An 8,626-nucleotide genomic window follows, 5' to 3' on the forward strand; every position below is an offset into this window, starting at 1 on the left:
AAGGAGAATGATTGATGAACTAAGATATGCTGAGAAATGTTTGTTGAAGAACTATCTCAGAATAACTCCTGACATCAGAGAGATCAGAAGTTGATGAAGCCAAGTCGAAGATCTACAACTGCTTAAATTCTGATATTTATGCAGATTGAAGTTGTTATCAGAAGTTGAAATTGGTAAAACTTTAAGGACTGTAAGTTGTAGTTATCTAGTCTATTTCTCATGCATTTGTACTTAATGTTTTTGACATCATCAAATATCTGTTTAACTTGTATATTTTGTTAATTTACAAGTTGGGGGAGATTGTTAGATATATTTGATAATCTCATGGCTAATATGTCTTATGTTTAGCTTTCAGATCTTGTGTGAACAGGATAGATCAGTACTTAACTGTTGATCAGTGCTTATACTGGAAGTCAGGACTTAAGGATATCAGTACTTATATTATCAGGAGATAATCATCAGAAGATAGATATCAGAACTTAAGTGCTGAAGGACGATCAGATAAGGACAGTAGCTGATTAAAGGAAAGAAGATAGAGATAAAACATAAGAAGAGATATGCATGAAGAAGGAATTCCATGAAGAATGGAATACTTGGAATAGAAGATATCTGATTGATATATTTTAGGAAGCAGAATTATATTCCATATCAATTAGCGATTATCTTGTAACTGTGTAATATATAAACACAGGTATAGGGTTTACACTATAAGTGTTATCATTATCGAAGTTATTAATATATATAACCCTAGCAGCTCTCGTGATATTTGTTCATCACTGAGAGGTAACAGTTCCATATTGTAACAGAGTTTATTGTTTCAATAAAGTTTGTTTTCTGTTACTCAAGTTCTTTAAGTTCGATTTGAGTGTACTATACACTGTATTCACCCCCTCTACAGTGTGTGTGTGACCTAACAACATAATATAATTTTAAGAAAATAAATTGATACTCCCTCCGTCCTGGTGAGTTGTTTACGTACACTGTTATGTATTTCGAGACTTTAATAAAGTATAGTTTGATAATATTTTTTTAAATTTTTTTTCTGAATAAAAGTTTAAACATGAAACTTTTTTTCAGATTTTTTTTAAAAAAATATTATGAAAGTATACTTTAAACGGGCATTGAAAAGCGTGCCGAAAAGTAACGTAAACAATCTAGTGGGACTGAGGGAGTATATATTAGTCATTCGACCAAATTGACAGCAAAAAATTAAATAAGTCAATAATTATGGGATAAATGAAATAATGTTAGATGTACACATAATTTATAAATTTATTCAATTTTTGATTTAGACCAACATATTTAAGTTAATTTCGAACTTAACATCATAATCTACTCAATTTAAAAAAATCAATAATAAAAATTCGATTCGTGGGAACCCGATTGTTTTTACTTCAAATATGGTCAAAGTTATTCAAACTTCATCTTCTAATTCTCCCAAAATTCTAATTTTTTTAATATTATAAAATTTCAGAATGCTCGTTATCCTCACAAAGTTCTAAAACTTTATACGCCGAAATTCGATATGGACAGAAACCGGCCCATACCTGGCACAAATTATTATGCTAGTTAACATATATATATATATGTTAGGTCACACAAAACTGTAGAAGGGGGTTGAATACAATGTAGAATACAATCAAATCGATTTAAAGCACAAGTAACAGAAAACAGATGTATTCGATATAATAAACGCTGTTACAATGGAACTGTTCTCTCTCAGTGATGAACAAATATCACGAGAGCTGCTAGGTTATAATTGTATGATATTCTCGATGATCGTAACTCTTTTAGAGTAAACCTATGTCTGTATTTATATAGACACACAGTTAAAAGATAACTTCTAATTGATATAAAATATAATTCTGTCTCCTAAAATATATCAATCAGATATCTTTTATAATTCTTCTAGTCCTCTAACTCTTTCCTTGCATATCTTCTTCTTGTATTAGTCTCGATCTTCTTTCCTGTAAATCAACTTCCTTCCTTAACTGTTAGTCCTCCAGTACTTAAGTTCTGATATCCATCTTCTGATATTATCTTCTGATAATTTAAGTCCTGATATCCTTAAGTCCTGACTTCCAGTAAATCCTGATTCCAGTAAGAACTAATATTTTCTGTTAGTTAATATCTGAAAACTAAACATGAAACATATTAGACATGACATCTCAAATATATCCAACAATCTCCCCCAACTTGTAAATTATGCAAGAATATACAAGTTAATAGATTTGATGATGTCAAAAACATTTAAGTTCAAATGCAATAAGAGTTTAATAAGACTATTAATTACAACTTACAAAACATCCAGCTTTACCAACATCACTGAATCAATCTGAATCCATAATGATTCTTAACAAAATCATTTATTAGATTATCTTCAGCTTTCTTCAGAACTTCAGCTAACTGTGCTTTGACCTGCATCAGTTCTTCTTCTTTACTATCACCAATTTGATAAATAGCTGTTCTGAGAGCTTGAATGGATGTTCTTTCAAGTCCATCACCAAGTCTGATAATCTTAGGATGTGAAGAGTTTTCATTATAACATAAGCATCTTCCTTTCAGAATAACTTCCACCTTAGCAGAATTCTTCAGCATAGGAATTTCTCTTCCATCACCTTCAATAATCATTGGACTGTAATGAGAAGTCTTTGTACCAGAGATTCTGAATAGATCTCTTATAGCCTTCAAAATGTATTCTGACCATCTTCTTATAACATCAGATTTTACTTCCAGAAGATAGTGAATATGTTGAAGTTCTCTGATAGACTTCTTTAATACATCCGTATCAGCTAATCTATAAGTCCTTCCATCATTAAGAAATAAGATCAATTTCTCTTTTAGATTCTCTTTGTTATGAGCATCTATCACAATTTGAGTAGACAACACCTTGTCAAGGTGCCTTTGTTTGATTTGTTCATATGGTTTGTCTGTCAATATGAAAGGATCTCTTAGAGTAACCTCTACTCCTATTTGAAAGATCTCTTCGTAAGAACCTAATCCAGCTCTATCTCTAGGTTGCTTGGCTTTCAACCCGAATGTAGCAAGTTGATTAATCATGAGATTGGATTTTGGTTCAACTGGAGTAGCTTTCTTCCATAACAGCTTCTTCTTATCAACAATTGTCATTTTACCCAAATCAACTTGAGCATTGTCAGTAGTTGATGTCTTGATAGCTTGATCAGAATTTGCTGTTTCTTCTGTACCTTTCTGTCCTTTATTCTGAACAACAACTTGAGCAGTGTCAGAGGTTGTTTTAGAATCTTCATTTATCTTTCTTCTTTTCAAAATTTGAACAGTTTCATCTTCAACAAGATTATCATCAGTTACTTGAACCATTTTACACACTGGTTTCATCAGATCTTGAGAAGTTTTCAAGTCCAGTGACTTGGTTGGTTCATAAATTTTTCCTTTCCCTTTGTCTTTGGGATCACTCTCAGTCTGTCATCTAGTCTTGAACTTTGAAGTTTCAGAATTTGACTTTTCCTTGATCACAATGACTTTTTCCTTAGGCCTTGGAGGTTTCTTTGCATTAGAAGCTTTAGACTTAGGATTTGTCTTCTCAGCAGCAAATCTAGCTTCTTCCTCCTTGAGAGTTTCTAAATCCATTCCTAGATTGTGTTGCAGAAATAATCTTCTTGATATCTCCTCATCAAGTGTGTGGATTTTAGGATCTTTGTAATAAACAGTAGTCTGCTTCCCCTTTAACTTCAGAGTTTGCAAAAACTTCTGAGAGTCTTCAGATCCTGACTGAATCAGAATATCAGAACTTGACATCATACTTTGCTTATCACCACTTGACTTCAATCTTTGAGCATTCACAGCATCAGAATTTGACTTGTTCTGAATAGAAGATTTTCCTTGAACTTTTCTTTGATCTCTGCTCTTTTCAGAGTTTCCCTGGTCATCACCTTTATCATCCTTTTTCTTCAGTTCTTGAGTATGTGAGCATTTGGACTTAACTACCTTCTCCCCCTTTTTGACATCATCAGGAAGTAAGAGAGAAAGAAGAAGTTCAACTGAAGATTGGATTTCATCCAATTGAGCTTTCTGAGAAGCTTGATTAGCCAGAACCTCAGCAATTTGGGCCTGTTGCTTCTCTTGAGTTTTCTCAATGGCTGCAACTTTTTCAGAAATAGGTCTGATATACCTGTTCTTGTCAAGCTTGATTTGTAGATTGAACTTATCAGCTTGTTCCCTGAGTGTATCAACCTTTTCATGATTAGAAGTATGTAGACCTTGAAGATGTTTTGTAGACAGAGCTGTGATCTTGAGTTGTGTCTTGAAATCAGCATTTGTGAGCAACTCATCAGCTTTTGCAATATGCTCTGTCAGAATTTTAGAACATGGAATAAAGTCTAATTCATTCCACTTCTTGGTCCACTCAACACCTCTGTGTGTATCCTCCCAAGGAATAGGTGCTTCCTTTTCAACAAATTTCTTCACCAATTCTTCCTTGCCCAGAGTAGGTACTGGAGTCTCAACAAAAACACTGTCATCAGAACTTGAGGAAGACTCATTCACTTCTTATAGCTCAACAGTGTGTGAAGCAAATGGAGATTCAGGAATAACATTATCTAAATTCTGATCAACAGAATTTATCTCCAGAGCTGGTGTCTTTGATGTAGATGGAGCTTCCAGATAAAGAACTTCAGGTATATTCAAATTATGAATATCTATTTCAGAATTATCAGTTCGTTCTTTAGCATCATCTGTAGCTTTAATAGGAGAGACATGAGGGGTAGTGTCTTTGGCTTGAGCTGGAAGGGCTTCAATGATAATTGGTTCTTGTGAGATCAGAGATTCCTGATCCCCTTCCTCAGCTTCTGTTAGGTCATACACACTGTAAAGGGGGTTGAATACAGTGTACACTACAATCAAATCGATTTAAGAAGACAAATATGAAACATAGAATAATCTTATTAATAAAATAGTATTGCAATGGAACCGTTCTCTCTCAGTGATGAACAAATATCACGAGAGCTGCTAAGGTTACAATGAATAATATTCTCGATAATGATAACACTTCTAGTATAAACCCTATGCTGTGTTTATATACCACACAGTTACAAGATAATCTTCTAATTGATATAGAATATAAGTCCGCATCCTCAAATATATCAATTAGTTATCTTTTCCTCCAAGTCTTCTATTCTTCATAGAATTCTTCTCCATTCATATCTCTTCTTGTGTTAGTCTTAATCTTCTTTCCTTTCAATCAGCCATATTCCTTATCTGAAAGTCTTCTTAAATCCTGATATTATCTCCTGATGAATATCTTCTGATAACTTTAACTTAAGTTCCGATATCTTAAGTTCTGACTTCAGTATAAGTACTGATTTCCAGTTAAGTCCTGATTTGTCCTGTTAGTCAAGATCTGAAAACTAAACACAAATCATTATTAGACATGACATCACAAATATATCTAACAATCTCCCCCAACTTGTAAATTAGCATAATATACAAGTTCAATAGATATTTGATGATGTCAAAAACATTAAGTACAAATGCATATGAGAATTTGATTAGATAACTACAACTCACAGTCCTTGTAGCTTTTACCATCCTTAAAGTCTGATATCAGCTTTAGCCTGTATATCCTTCAAAATTTAACAGTTATAGTCCTTGACTTGGCTTCAGTGTTTGATCTCTTGAATGTCAGGAGTTGTTCTGAGATAGTTCTTCAAAAGAGTTCTCTCAGCATATTCAAGTTCATTTATCATCCTCCTTTTAGCATCTTTAAGTTTAACTATATCTTCTCCTGTCTGAAGGATAGCAGACCTGAGATCATTAATCTTTGCTTTCCTTATATTCTGATCCAGTCTGATCAGATAAGCTTTGTCAGACTCCAGATTAAATTCAACACCCTTAATACCCAGAAAAGTAGTGATCTTGGCGGTTTTGGGCTTCATCTCAACTAATTCACCATTGTGAGCTCTGTACTTTGGATAGTATGGTCTGTCAGACTTTACAGAGTAAAGTTTCTTCTGTCTTTGAATATCAGATTTTAAGTAACTGGCAGCACCATCTGTTGACCTGTTCTTCACTTGAAGTAGAAATAAAACATGTTGTAGTTCTTCATAATACTTCAACCGAATTGCATTCTTTCTTATCTGGAATACTCTCCCATCTGTCATAAAATAAAGCATTATGTCTTCTTTCAGCTTGGAATTGTAAACCATCTGTATAGACTCTAATTGATTTAGTCTTTCTGGAGTTATCCCTACTCCTGGTTCAGAAAGAGATGTAGGATATAAAGTAGAGTTGTTTACTCTCTTCTCATCAGCATTACTCAGTCCTGTTTTATCTCTGGCTTCCTTCCCTTGAAGCAATCTACCCTTAAAAACATTTGTTGAAGTCTTCATAGATTGAGCAAATTGTTGAGCTTTAGTAAATCCAGGTAGTAGAATTTTTGAAGGTTTGACATGAGCAATGTCAGAGGTTTCCTTTTCTTCTGATGTCAAGATAACTTGAGCTCTATCAGAGGTTGCTTGTATATTGCTTTTCTTCTTCAAAATCAGAGTTGCCTCTTCATCAGATTTTGCTTCCAAATCCATAGTTGGCATATATATTTTAACAGGTTCATCAACTTTTGCCTTACCCTTGAATCTAGGATCAACTTCCACATGTGATTTGAACTTGGCCTTAGATACCTCAGTATCTGTCCTCTCTTTGATCACAATGCCCTTAGGCTTAGGTGGTTTCTTTGTTGTGTCTTGAGTTTTAGACTTTGACTTAGATCTGTCATTTTCATCTTTCAGTCTAATCTCTTCTTCCTTCAGACTTTCAATATCCATGCCTAGATTGTCCTTTAGGAACAACCTTTTGGAGATCTCTTCATCAAGTTTTAGAGTTTGTTCATCCGAACTCATCCTTTTACCAGTATCAGAACTTGTTCTTTGACTTGTAGTTCTGGCTTCCCTTGATAAAGAACCCCTGCCTTGACTTAGACCTTTACTCTTTTCAAAATTTCCCTGGTCTTCATTATCATCATCCTTACCCTTCAGTGGTTGATCAGTTTTGCATTTGGACTTAATCACTTTCTCCCCCTTTTTGGCATCATTTGATAGAAGCAGGGAGACAAGCAATTCCACAGAGTTTTGGATTTCATTGAGTTGATCTTGTTGAGCAGCTTGATTCTTCAAAATATCAAATATTTGAGCTTGCTGCTTTTCTTGAGTCATTTCTATATACCCAATGCGATCAAAGGCTAGCTTAAAAAACCTTTTCTTGTCCAATTTGACATTCATGTCTTGCTGAATCAGTGTTTCTTGAATTTTGTCCACCTTGGCTTGAGTTATTGAGTGTTGACCTTGAAGGTTCCTGGTACTCAATGCAGTAACTCTGAGCTGTGCTTTGAAGTTCATTCATCAGCATCTCATCAGCTTTAGCCAGGTGCTCAGCAAGAATATTTGCAGTAGGAACAAAATCAACTTTGTTCCACTCCTTGATCCATTCATTTCCTCTGGAGGTTTCACTCCAAGGTACTGGTGCATCCTCTCTCACAAACTTTTTAATCAAATCAGATTTATTAACTGTTTGTAGAGGTGCATGTCCTGAAGGACCAGCTGCATCAGCATTTTCATTTGTAGCAGCTACACCCGTATTTTCAGCATTTATTTCAACAGAACTTGCAGAATCTTCAGTATCAGCATCTTGTGATAGAATAACTGTATGTGAAGCAATAGAAGATTCATCTGCATTGACATCAACATCTAGCAATGGAGTTGTTGGTGGAGTTTGCCGATGAATGATTGGAGCTTCCAAGTACAGAATCTCAGGCACATTCAAGTTGTGAATATCTATTTCAGCACTTGTACCTGGATTATCAGCATGTACTTGATCAATGATAGGAGACACAGGAGGTGTAGGCATGTATTCTTGAGTATTCTCTGGCTCTTGAATAGGAGATTTTTGAGCTTCAGTAAAGTCTGGTTCAGTAGTGGGAAGAGATTCGATCACAATTGGGTCTTTTGAGATCAGAGATTCCTGACCTCCTTCCTCAGCTGCTGCTTCCATTCCTTCATCAGAGATTGATGATTCTACAGCCCTCCTTGCTCTTTGCTTTTTAAGTCTCTTAGCTGATGGAGAGACTCTGGGAGCTTGATAACCAGAGTTTAGCTTTCTAAGGCTTTATAGGGGCCTAGAACTCCCAGTTTCTTGACTTGTCTGAGAAGAGACTTTCTCAGCTACTTCAGCAACAGGTTCCGATGGTTGAACCTGTACCTTATCATCAGACTCATCTCTTAAAATCATCTTCCTTCTTTTCTGCCGTGACTGAGGTACTGTCTTAGTCCTCTTTGCTCTAGAAGGATAAGGCTTCACTTGATTATGTGTTGATGGTTGGTTGGCATGTTCTGATGTGAGTGTTTGTTGAGTGACAATAGTAGGTGCTGATGGCTGTTGTGTGTTGGTGGGTTGAATATCAGGATATAACAATGAATAGGTAGCAGTATCAACATTTACAAGGGCTTGTTTTACTGATAAAGGAATTCTAAGGGGTCTCAAAACTCCCTTCTTGTTGTCAGCAGTTAAGAGATCAGTAAAAGCCCTTTTTGCTAACCTAAAAGGTTCTATGAGTTCACTTTCTAGTTGTGGTTCATCTGATGTACAGTAATTATAAATT

The sequence above is a fragment of the Apium graveolens genome, chromosome 2 (assembly GCF_009905375.1).
Source record: "Apium graveolens cultivar Ventura chromosome 2, ASM990537v1, whole genome shotgun sequence".
Taxonomy (NCBI): domain Eukaryota; kingdom Viridiplantae; phylum Streptophyta; class Magnoliopsida; order Apiales; family Apiaceae; genus Apium; species Apium graveolens.